Genomic DNA, 13,370 nt, shown 5'->3' with positions numbered 1-13,370 from the left:
CAGGAGGTTAAAGGCACTGACTCTCCAAGTGGGGAGATTGTTAGTAAAGCGTCTGGAATGTTGCACCCGTGTACCAGGGCACGAAAACTGACCCATTTGAACACGTTTCCCGATCACACGGTGGATCATATTCTGGGTTTCACATGCATGTTTTAGCTGAAGGAAGAATCCCTTAAACCTGGAGAGTTGAGACCCATGGAATGGGTACCATGCAATATGACTTCAAAGGGTCTGCATTTGCTCACCGAACCTCACCAATCCTATCACTGCTGCGTTTATGCCGCTGTACACACGCTTGATTCTCTTTCAGAGACATATAAATCCATAGGTTTTAAGATTCTTACTAGGCAGGTATATTCTTAGGCGTTTAATATGGGGTGTTGTGTCCACTTGGTTGAGCAAGGAGTAGCTCTTTTCTATTACATATTTGGCTTATGGAATGGTATCTGTGCTAATTTCAATCTCTGGTTTTATGCAGCACCCCAGCTCACCTTTCCCCTTAAGCAAGCATAAGATGGTTTTCTACATTTGAGACCCTGTTCTGTTTTGTAATTCAGTTCCTGTGTAGCCAAGTTTACATTCCATGTAGTAGTGATATCTTATGATGTTTCTTTTTCTGTGTGACTTATTTCACTTAGAATTATCGTACCTGAATCCACTCATTATGCTGCTACGGGACTGATGACATAGATTTCATTGCTGAGTGATATTGCATTGTACGTAAGTACCACAACTTCTTTATCCTTTTTTCACTTTCTGCGATATTGAACTTGTACCGTAAAAGAGGTTCTTGTAAACAGAGCCGTCCCAAACTTTGGGGTGGCTGTGTCTTTTTTATTTTAATTTCCCTAAGCTATAGGACCATAAGTGGAAGTGCCCTAGGCTCTGTTGCTTTGTTTTTTAGATGTTTCAGGAAACACCATACACTTCTCCAGAGTGTCTGTTGGCAATTTACATCCCGCCCATCAGTATAACAATCCTCCCAGTTCTCCATGGCCTGTCCTGCCTTTCTGGATTTTACACTTTTTTCAGATGGCCCTTTTGACCGGGGGGCAGTGAAACTTCATTGTAGTGCAGATTTCCTTTGCAAGCTTGCTTGGTTGGCCAAAAAGGGCGTATGCGTTTTTTCCTGAATATATTCAGGAAAAAACGCATACGCCCATTTTGGCCAAGTGCATCATTGTGGACGTTCTGCCTCTTTTCCTATGCTTTACATGCAATTCCAGTCTACCTCCTGAAATCGGTTTCCTGCAATTCTGCCCCGCTTTCAAGTCCTCTTGGCAGCCTTACTTCAATATATTTTTGGACGATAGCTGTCATTTATAACTCTGCAGGTTTGTGAATTACAGTGCCCCTGAGCTCCTTTCTTCAACTCGCTTTCTTGTGAGCTGGCCGCAGCAAGACTGCATTGCTTCAGGCCCTAGTGTGGTTCTGGCATGGCACGCTGAGCCTTTGGTTAATTCCTCTTCCTGGTGGGAAATGAGAGTTAAGTTTGCCCGTCCAGACACCTCCAGCTAGTCTCTCATTGGTTCTCCCTATTCCTGTTCATTTTCCGCAGAAATTGCAAACTGGGCCAAACAAGAGGTTAAAGGCACTGACTCTCCAAGTGGGGAGAGTGTTAGTAAAGCGTCTGGAATGTTGCACCCGAGTACCAGGAGATGAAACCTGAGACACATTTGAACACGTTTCCCGATCACACGGTGGATCATACTCTGGGTTTCACATGCATGTTTTAGCTGAAGGAAGAATCCCTTAAACCTGGAGAGTTGAGACCCATGGAATGGGTACCATGCAATATGACTTCAAAGGGTCTGCATTTGCTCACCGAACCTCACCAATCCTATCACTGCTGCGTTTATGTCGCTGTACACACGCTTGATTCTCTTTCGGAGACATAGAAATCCATAGGTTTTAAGATGCTTACTAGGCAGGTATATTCTTATGCGTTTAATATGGGGTGTTGAGTCCACTTGGTTGAGCAAGGAGTAGCTCTTGTCTATTACATATTTGGCTCATGGAATGGTATCTGTGCTAATTTCAATCTCTGGTTTTATGCAGCACCCCAACTCACCTTTCCCCTTAAGCAAGCATAAGTTGGTTTTCTACATTTGAGACCCTGTTCTGTTTTGTAATTCAGTTCCTGGGTAGCCAAGTTTACATTCCGTGTAGTAGTGATAACTTATGATGTTTCTTTTTCTGTGTGACTTATTTCACTTAGAATCATCATACCTGAATCCACTCATTATGCTGCTATGGGCCTGATGACATAGATTTCATTGCTGAGTGATATTGCATTGTACGTAAGTACCACAACTTCTTTATCCATTTTTCGCTTTCTGTGATATTGAAATTGTACCGTAAACGAGGTTCTTGTAAACAGAGCCGTCCCAAACTTTGGGGTGGCTGTGTCTTTTTGATTTTCATTTCCCTAAGCTATAGGACCATAAGTGGAAGTGCCCTAGGCTCTGTTGCTTTGTTTTTTAGATGTTTCAGGAAACACCATACACTTCTCCAGAGTGGCTGTTGGCAATTTACATCCCGCCCATCAGCATAACAAGGCTCCCAGTTCTCCATGGCCTGTCCTGCCTTTCTGGATTTTACACTCTTTTCAGATGGCCCTTTTGACCGGGGGGCAGTGAGACTTCATTGTAGTGCAGATTTCCTTTGCAAGCTTGCTTGGTTGGCCAAAAAGGGCGTATGCGTTTTTTCCTGAATATATTCAGGAAAAAATGCATACGCCCATTTTGGCCAAGTGCATCATTGTGGACGTTCTGCCTCTTTTCCTATGCTTTACATGCAATTCCAGTCTACCTCCTGAAATCGGTTTCCTGCAATTCTGCCCCGCTTTCAAGTCCTCTTGGCAGCCTTACTTCAATATATTTTTGGACGATAGCTGTCATTTATATCTCTGCAGGTTTGTGAATGACAGTGCCCCTGAGCTCCTTTCTTCAACTCGCTTTCTTGTGAGCTGGCCGCAGCAAGACTGCATTGCTTCAGGCCCTAGTGTGGTTCCGGCATGGCACGCTGAGCCTTTGGTTAATTCCTCTTCCTGGTGGGAAATGAGAGTTAAGTTTGCCCGTCCAGACACCTCCAGCTAGTCTCTCATTGGTTCTCCCTATTCCTGTTCATTTTCCGCAGAAATTGCAAAACTGGGCCAAACAAGAGGTTAAAGGCACTGACTCTCCAAGTGGGGAGAGTGTTAGTAAAGCGTCTGGAATGTTGCACCCGAGTACCAGGGGATGAAACCTGAGACACATTTGAACACGTTTCCCGATCACACGGTGGATCATACTCTGGGTTCCACATGCATGTTTTAGCTGAAGGAAGAATCCCTTAAACCTGGAGAGTTGAGACCCATGGAATGGGTACCATGCAATATGACTTCAAAGGGTCTGCATTTGCTCACCGAACCTCACCAATCCTATCACTGCTGCGTTTATGTCGCTGTACACACGCTTGATTCTCTTTCGGAGACATAGAAATCCATAGGTTTTAAGATGCTTACTAGGCAGGTATATTCTTAGGCGTTTAATATGGGGTGTTGAGTCCTCTTGGTTGAGCAAGGAGTAGCTCTTGTCTATTACATATTTGGCTTATGGAATGGTATCTGTGCTAATTTCAATCTCTGGTTTTATGCAGCACCCCAACTCACCTTTCCCCTTAAGCAAGCATAAGTTGGTTTTCTACATTTGAGACCCTGTTCTGTTTTGTAATTCAGTTCCTGGGTAGCCAAGTTTACATTCCGTGTAGTAGTGATAACTTATGATGTTTCTTTTTCTGTGTGACTTATTTCACTTAGAATCATCATACCTGAATCCACTCATTATGCTGCTATGGGCCTGATGACATAGATTTCATTGCTGAGTGATATTGCATTGTACGTAAGTACCACAACTTCTTTATCCATTTTTCGCTTTCTGTGATATTGAAATTGTACCGTAAACGAGGTTCTTGTAAACAGAGCCGTCCCAAACTTTGGGGTGGCTGTGTCTTTTTGATTTTCATTTCCCTAAGCTATAGGACCATAAGTGGAAGTGCCCTAGGCTCTGTTGCTTTGTTTTTTAGATGTTTCAGGAAACACCATACACTTCTCCAGAGTGGCTGTTGGCAATTTACATCCCACCCATCAGCATAACAAGGCTCCCAGTTCTCCATGGCCTGTCCTGCCTTTCTGGATTTTACACTCTTTTCAGATGGCCCTTTTGACCGGGGGGCAGTGAGACTTCATTGTAGTGCAGATTTCCTTTGCAAGCTTGCTTGGTTGGCCAAAAAGGGCGTATGCGTTTTTTCCTGAATATATTCAGGAAAAAACGCATAAGCCCATTTTGGCCAAGTGCATCATTGTGGACGTTCTGCCTCTTTTCCTATGCTTTACATGCAATTCCAGTCTACCTCCTGAAATCGGTTTCCTGCAATTCTGCCCCGCTTTCAAGTCCTCTTGGCAGCCTTACTTCAATATATTTTTGGACGATAGCTGTCATTTATAACTCTGCAGGTTTGTGAATTACAGTGCCCCTGAGCTCCTTTCTTCAACTCGCTTTCTTGTGAGCTGGCCGCAGCAAGACTGCATTGCTTCAGGCCCTAGTGTGGTTCCGGCATGGCACGCTGAGCCTTTGGTTAATTCCTCTTCCTGGTGGGAAATGAGAGTTAAATTTGCCCGTCCAGACACCTCCAGCTAGTCTCTCATTGGTTCTCCCTATTCCTGTTCATTTTCCGCAGAAATTGCAAACTGGGCCAAACAAGAGGTTAAAGGCACTGACTCTCCAAGTGGGGAGAGTGTTAGTAAAGCGTCTGGAATGTTGCACCCGAGTACCAGGAGATGAAACCTGAGACACATTTGAACACGTTTCCCGATCACACGGTGGATCATACTCTGGGTTCCACATGCATGTTTTAGCTGAAGGAAGAATCCCTTAAACCTGGAGAGTTGAGACCCATGGAATGGGTACCATGCAATATGACTTCAAAGGGTCTGCATTTGCTCACCGAACCTCACCAATCCTATCACTGCTGCGTTTATGTCGCTGTACACACGCTTGATTCTCTTTCGGAGACATAGAAATCCATAGGTTTTAAGATGCTTACTAGGCAGGTATATTCTTAGGCGTTTAATATGGGGTGTTGAGTCCACTTGGTTGAGCAAGGAGTAGCTCTTGTCTATTACATATTTGGCTTATGGAATGGTATCTGTGCTAATTTCAATCTCTGGTTTTATGCAGCACCCCAACTCACCTTTCCCCTTAAGCAAGCATAAGTTGGTTTTCTACATTTGAGACCCTGTTCTGTTTTGTAATTCAGTTCCTGGGTAGCCAAGTTTACATTCCATGTAGTAGTGATAACTTATGATGTTTCTTTTTCTGTGTGACTTATTTCACTTAGAATCATCGTACCTGAATCCACTCATTATGCTGCTATGGGCCTGATGACATAGATTTCATTGCTGAGTGATATTGCATTGTACGTAAGTACCACAACTTCTTTATCCATTTTTCGCTTTCTGTGATATTGAAATTGTACCGTAAACGAGGATCTTGTAAACAGAGCCGTCCCAAACTTTGGGGTGGCTGTGTCTCTTTGATTTTAATTTCCCGAAGCTATACGACCATAAGTGGAAGTGCCCTAGGCTCTGTTGCTTTGTTTTTTAGATGTTTCAGGAAACACCATACACTTGTCCAGAGTGGCTGTTGGCAATTTACATCCCGCCCATCAGCATAACAAGGCTCCCAGTTCTCCATGGCCTGTCCTGCCTTTCTGGATTTTACACTTTTTTCAGATGGCCCTTTTGACCGGCGGGCAGTGAGACTTCATTGTAGTGCAGATTTCCTTTGCAAGCTTGCTTGGTTGGCCAAAAAGGGCGTATGCGTTTTTTCCTGAATATATTCAGGAAAAAACGCATACGCCCATTTTGGCCAAGTGCATCATTGTGGACGTTCTGCCTCTTTTCCTATGCTTTACATGCAATTCCAGTCTACCTCCTGAAATCGGTTTCCTGCAATTCTGCCCCGCTTTCAAGTCCTCTTGGCAGCCTTGCTTCAATATATTTTTGGACGATAGCTGTCATTTATAACTCTGCAGGTTTGTGAATTACAGTGTCCCTGAGCTCCTTTCTTCAACTCGCTTTCTTGTGAGCTGGCCGCAACACGGCAGGATTGCTTCAGGCCCTAGTGTGGTTCCGGCATGGCACGCTGAGCCTTTGGTTAATTCCTCTTCCTGGTGGGAAATGAGAGTTAAATTTGCCCGTCCAGACACCTCCAGCTAGTCTCTCATTGGTTCTCCCTATTTCTGTACATTTTCCGCAGAAATTGCAAACTTGGCCAAACAAGAGGTTAAAGGCACTGACTCTCCAAGTGGGGAGAGTGTTAGTAAAGCGTCTGGAATGTTGCACCCGAGTACCAGGGGATGAAACCTGAGACACATTTGAACACGTTTCCCGATCACACGGTGGATCATACTCTGGGTTCCACATGCATGTTTTAGCTGAAGGAAGAATCCCTTAAACCTGGAGAGTTGAGACCCATGGAATGGGTACCATGCAATATGACTTCAAAGGGTCTGCATTTGCTCACCGAACCTCACCAATCCTATCACTGCTGCGTTTATGTCGCTGTACACACGCTTGATTCTCTTTCGGAGACATAGAAATCCATAGGTTTTAAGATTCTTACTAGGCAGGTATATTCTTAGGCGTTTAATATGGGGTGTTGAGTCCACTTGGTTGAGCAAGGAGTAGCTCTTGTCTATTACATATTTGGCTTATGGAATGGTATCTGTGCTAATTTCAATCTCTGGTTTTATGCAGCACCCCAACTCACCTTTCCCCTTAAGCAAGCATAAGTTGGTTTTCTACATTTGAGACCCTGTTCTGTTTTGTAATTCAGTTCCTGGGTAGCCAAGTTTACATTCCGTGTAGTAGTGATAACTTATGATGTTTCTTTTTCTGTGTGACTTATTTCACTTAGAATCATCGTACCTGAATCCACTCATTATGCTGCTATGGGCCTGATGACATAGATTTCATTGCTGAGTGATATTGCATTGTACGTAAGTACCACAACTTCTTTATCCATTTTTCACTTTCTGTGATATTGAAATTGTACCGTAAACGAGGTTCTTGTAAACAGAGCCGTCCCAAACTTTGGGGTGGCTGTGTCTTTTTGATTTTAATTTCCCTAAGCTATAGGACCATAAGTGGAAGTGCGCTAGGCTCTGTTGCTTTGTTTTTTAGATGTTTCAGGAAACACCATACACTTCTCCAGAGTGGCTGTTGGCAATTTACATCCCGCCCATCAGCATAACAAGGCTCCCAGTTCTCCATGGCCTGTCCTGCCTTTCTGGATTTACACTCTTTTCAGATGGCCCTTTTGACCGGGGGGCAGTGAGACTTCATTGTAGTGCAGATTTCCTTTGCAAGCTTGCTTGGTTGGCCAAAAAGGGCGTATGCGTTTTTTCCTGAATATATTCAGGAAAAAACGCATACGCCCATTTTGGCCAAGTGCATCATTGTGGACGTTCTGCCTCTTTTCCTATGCTTTACATGCAATTCCAGTCTACCTCCTGAAATCGGTTTCCTGCAATTCTGCCCTGCTTTCAAGTCCTCTTGGCAGCCTTACTTCAATATATTTTTGGACGATAGCTGTCATTTATAACTCTGCAGGTTTGTGAATTACAGTGCCCCTGAGCTCCTTTCTTCAAATCGCTTTCTTGTGAGCTGGCCGCAGCAAGACTGCATTGCTTCAGGCCCTAGTGTGGTTCCGGCATGGCACGCTGAGCCTTTGGTTAATTCCTCTTCCTGGTGGGAAATGAGAGTTAAGTTTGCCCGTCCAGACACCTCCAGCTAGTCTCTCATTGGTTCTCCCTATTCCTGTTCATTTTCCGCAGAAATTGCAAACTGGGCCAAACAAGAGGTTAAAGGCACTGACTCTCCAAGTGGGGAGAGTGTTAGTAAAGCGTCTGGAATGTTGCACCCGAGTACCAGGAGATGAAACCTGAGACACATTTGAACACGTTTCCCGATCACACGGTGGATCATACTCTGGGTTCCACATGCATGTTTTAGCTGAAGGAAGAATCCCTTAAACCTGGAGAGTTGAGACCCATGGAATGGGTACCATGCAATATGACTTCAAAGGGTCTGCATTTGCTCACCGAACCTCACCAATCCTATCACTGCTGCGTTTATGTCGCTGTACACACGCTTGATTCTCTTTCGGAGACATAGAAATCCATAGGTTTTAAGATGCTTACTAGGCAGGTATATTCTTAGCCGTTTAATATGGGGTGTTGAGTCCACTTGGTTGAGCAAGGAGTAGCTCTTGTCTATTACATATTTGGCTTATGGAATGGTATCTGTGCTAATTTCAATCTCTGGTTTTATACAGCACCCCAACTCACCTTTCCCCTTAAGCAAGCATAAGTTGGTTTTCTACATTTGAGACCCTGTTCTGTTTTGTAATTCAGTTCCTGGGTAGCCAAGTTTACATTCCGTGTAGTAGTGATAACTTATGATGTTTCTTTTTCTGTGTGACTTATTTCACTTAGAATCATCATACCTGAATCCACTCATTATGCTGCTATGGGCCTGATGACATAGATTTCATTGCTGAGTGATATTGCATTGTACGTAAGTACCACAACTTCTTTATCCATTTTTCGCTTTCTGTGATATTGAAATTGTACCGTAAACGAGGTTCTTGTAAACAGAGCCGTCCCAAACTTTGGGGTGGCTGTGTCTTTTTGATTTTCATTTCCCTAAGCTATAGGACCATAAGTGGAAGTGCCCTAGGCTCTGTTGCTTTGTTTTTTAGATGTTTCAGGAAACACCATACACTTCTCCAGAGTGGCTGTTGGCAATTTACATCCCGCCCATCAGCATAACAAGGCTCCCAGTTCTCCATGGCCTGTCCTGCCTTTCTGGATTTTACACTCTTTTCAGATGGCCCTTTTGACCGGGGGGCAGTGAGACTTCATTGTAGTGCAGATTTCCTTTGCAAGCTTGCTTGGTTGGCCAAAAAGGGCGTATGCGTTTTTTCCTGAATATATTCAGGAAAAAACGCATACGCCCATTTTGGCCAAGTGCATCATTGTGGACGTTCTGCCTCTTTTCCTATGCTTTACATGCAATTCCAGTCTACCTCCTGAAATCGGTTTCCTGCAATTCTGCCCCGCTTTCAAGTCCTCTTGGCAGCCTTACTTCAATATATTTTTGGACGATAGCTGTCATTTATAACTCTGCAGGTTTGTGAATGACAGTGCCCCTGAGCTCCTTTCTTCAACTCGCTTTCTTGTGAGCTGGCCGCAGCAAGACTGCATTGCTTCAGGCCCTAGTGTGGTTCCGGCATGGCACGCTGAGCCTTTGGTTAATTCCTCTTCCTGGTGGGAAATGAGAGTTAAGTTTGCCCGTCCAGACACCTCCAGCTAGTCTCTCATTGGTTCTCCCTATTCCTGTTCATTTTCCGCAGAAATTGCAAACTGGGCCAAACAAGAGGTTAAAGGAACTGACTCTCCAAGTGGGGAGAGTGTTAGTAAAGCGTCTGGAATGTTGCACCCGAGTACCAGGAGATGAAACCTGAGACACATTTGAACACGTTTCCCGATCACACGGTGGATCATACTCTGGGTTCCACATGCATGTTTTAGCTGAAGGAAGAATCCCTTAAACCTGGAGAGTTGAGACCCATGGAATGGGTACCATGCAATATGACTTCAAAGGGTCTGCATTTGCTCACCGAACCTCACCAATCCTATCACTGCTGCGTTTATGTCGCTGTACACACGCTTGATTCTCTTTCGGAGACATAGAAATCCATAGGTTTTAAGATGCTTACTAGGCAGGTATATTCTTAGCCGTTTAATATGGGGTGTTGAGTCCACTTGGTTGAGCAAGGAGTAGCTCTTGTCTATTACATATTTGGCTTATGGAATGGTATCTGTGCTAATTTCAATCTCTGGTTTTATACAGCACCCCAACTCACCTTTCCCCTTAAGCAAGCATAAGTTGGTTTTCTACATTTGAGACCCTGTTCTGTTTTGTAATTCAGTTCCTGGGTAGCCAAGTTTACATTCCGTGTAGTAGTGATAACTTATGATGTTTCTTTTTCTGTGTGACTTATTTCACTTAGAATCATCATACCTGAATCCACTCATTATGCTGCTATGGGCCTGATGACATAGATTTCATTGCTGAGTGATATTGCATTGTACGTAAGTACCACAACTTCTTTATCCATTTTTCGCTTTCTGTGATATTGAAATTGTACCGTAAACGAGGTTCTTGTAAACAGAGCCGTCCCAAACTTTGGGGTGGCTGTGTCTTTTTGATTTTCATTTCCCTAAGCTATAGGACCATAAGTGGAAGTGCCCTAGGCTCTGTTGCTTTGTTTTTTAGATGTTTCAGGAAACACCATACACTTCTCCAGAGTGGCTGTTGGCAATTTACATCCCGCCCATCAGCATAACAAGGCTCCCAGTTCTCCATGGCCTGTCCTGCCTTTCTGGATTTTACACTCTTTTCAGATGGCCCTTTTGACCGGGGGGCAGTGAGACTTCATTGTAGTGCAGATTTCCTTTGCAAGCTTGCTTGGTTGGCCAAAAAGGGCGTATGCGTTTTTTCCTGAATATATTCAGGAAAAAACGCATACGCCCATTTTGGCCAAGTGCATCATTGTGGACGTTCTGCCTCTTTTCCTATGCTTTACATGCAATTCCAGTCTACCTCCTGAAATCGGTTTCCTGCAATTCTGCCCCGCTTTCAAGTCCTCTTGGCAGCCTTACTTCAATATATTTTTGGACGATAGCTGTCATTTATAACTCTGCAGGTTTGTGAATGACAGTGCCCCTGAGCTCCTTTCTTCAACTCGCTTTCTTGTGAGCTGGCCGCAGCAAGACTGCATTGCTTCAGGCCCTAGTGTGGTTCCGGCATGGCACGCTGAGCCTTTGGTTAATTCCTCTTCCTGGTGGGAAATGAGAGTTAAGTTTGCCCGTCCAGACACCTCCAGCTAGTCTCTCATTGGTTCTCCCTATTCCTGTTCATTTTCCGCAGAAATTGCAAACTGGGCCAAACAAGAGGTTAAAGGAACTGACTCTCCAAGTGGGGAGAGTGTTAGTAAAGCGTCTGGAATGTTGCACCCGAGTACCAGGAGATGAAACCTGAGACACATTTGAACACGTTTCCCGATCACACGGTGGATCATACTCTGGGTTCCACATGCATGTTTTAGCTGAAGGAAGAATCCCTTAAACCTGGAGAGTTGAGACCCATGGAATGGGTACCATGCAATATGACTTCAAAGGGTCTGCATTTGCTCACCGAACCTCACCAATCCTATCACTGCTGCGTTTATGTCGCTGTACACACGCTTGATTCTCTTTCGGAGACATAGAAATCCATAGGTTTTAAGATGCTTACTAGGCAGGTATATTCTTAGGCGTTTAATATGGGGTGTTGAGTCCACTTGGTTGAGCAAGGAGTAGCTCTTGTCTATTACATATTTGGCTTATGGAATGGTATCTGTGCTAATTTCAATCTCTGGTTTTATACAGCACCCCAACTCACCTTTCCCCTTAAGCAAGCATAAGTTGGTTTTCTACATTTGAGACCCTGTTCTGTTTTGTAATTCAGTTCCTGGGTAGCGAAGTTTACATTCCGTGTAGTAGTGATAACTTATGATGTTTCTTTTTCTGTGTGACTTATTTCACTTAGAATCATCATACCTGAATCCACTCATTATGCTGCTATGGGCCTGATGACATAGATTTCATTGCTGAGTGATATTGCATTGTACGTAAGTACCACAACTTCTTTATCCATTTTTCGCTTTCTGTGATATTGAAATTGTACCGTAAACGAGGTTCTTGTAAACAGAGCCGTCCCAAACTTTGGGGTGGCTGTGTCTTTTTGATTTTCATTTCCCTAAGCTATAGGACCATAAGTGGAAGTGCCCTAGGCTCTGTTGCTTTGTTTTTTAGATGTTTCAGGAAACACCATACACTTCTCCAGAGTGGCTGTTGGCAATTTACATCCCGCCCATCAGCATAACAAGGCTCCCAGTTCTCCATGGCCTGTCCTGCCTTTCTGGATTTTACACTCTTTTCAGATGGCCCTTTTGACCGGGGGGCAGTGAGACTTCATTGTAGTGCAGATTTCCTTTGCAAGCTTGCTTGGTTGGCCAAAAAGGGCGTATGCGTTTTTTCCTGAATATATTCAGGAAAAAACGCATACGCCCATTTTGGCCAAGTGCATCATTGTGGACGTTCTGCCTCTTTTCCTATGCTTTACATGCAATTCCAGTCTACCTCCTGAAATCGGTTTCCTGCAATTCTGCCCCGCTTTCAAGTCCTCTTGGCAGCCTTACTTCAATATATTTTTGGACGATAGCTGTCATTTATAACTCTGCAGGTTTGTGAATGACAGTGCCCCTGAGCTCCTTTCTTCAACTCGCTTTCTTGTGAGCTGGCCGCAGCAAGACTGCATTGCTTCAGGCCCTAGTGTGGTTCCGGCATGGCACGCTGAGCCTTTGGTTAATTCCTCTTCCTGGTGGGAAATGAGAGTTAAGTTTGCCCGTCCAGACACCTCCAGCTAGTCTCTCATTGGTTCTCCCTATTCCTGTTCATTTTCCGCAGAAATTGCAAACTGGGCCAAACAAGAGGTTAAAGGAACTGACTCTCCAAGTGGGGAGAGTGTTAGTAAAGCGTCTGGAATGTTGCACCCGAGTACCAGGAGATGAAACCTGAGACACATTTGAACACGTTTCCCGATCACACGGTGGATCATACTCTGGGTTCCACATGCATGTTTTAGCTGAAGGAAGAATCCCTTAAACCTGGAGAGTTGAGACCCATGGAATGGGTACCATGCAATATGACTTCAAAGGGTCTGCATTTGCTCACCGAACCTCACCAATCCTATCACTGCTGCGTTTATGTCGCTGTACACACGCTTGATTCTCTTTCGGAGACATAGAAATCCATAGGTTTTAAGATGCTTACTAGGCAGGTATATTCTTAGCCGTTTAATATGGGGTGTTGAGTCCACTTGGTTGAGCAAGGAGTAGCTCTTGTCTATTACATATTTGGCTTATGGAATGGTATCTGTGCTAATTTCAATCTCTGGTTTTATGCAGCACCCCAACTCACCTTTCCCCTTAAGCAAGCATAAGTTGGTTTTCTACATTTGAGACCCTGTTCTGTTTTGTAATTCAGTTCCTGGGTAGCCAAGTTTACATTCCGTGTAGTAGTGATAACTTATGATGTTTCTTTTTCTGTGTGACTTATTTCACTTAGAATCATCGTACCTGAATCCACTCATTATGCTGCTATGGGCCTGATGACATAGATTTCATTGCTGAGTGATATTGCATTGTACGTAAGTACCA

This window comes from Globicephala melas, chromosome 5, assembly GCF_963455315.2.
Source record: "Globicephala melas chromosome 5, mGloMel1.2, whole genome shotgun sequence".
NCBI classification, from domain to species: domain Eukaryota; kingdom Metazoa; phylum Chordata; class Mammalia; order Artiodactyla; family Delphinidae; genus Globicephala; species Globicephala melas.
This window is presented reverse-complemented; position numbering follows the sequence as displayed.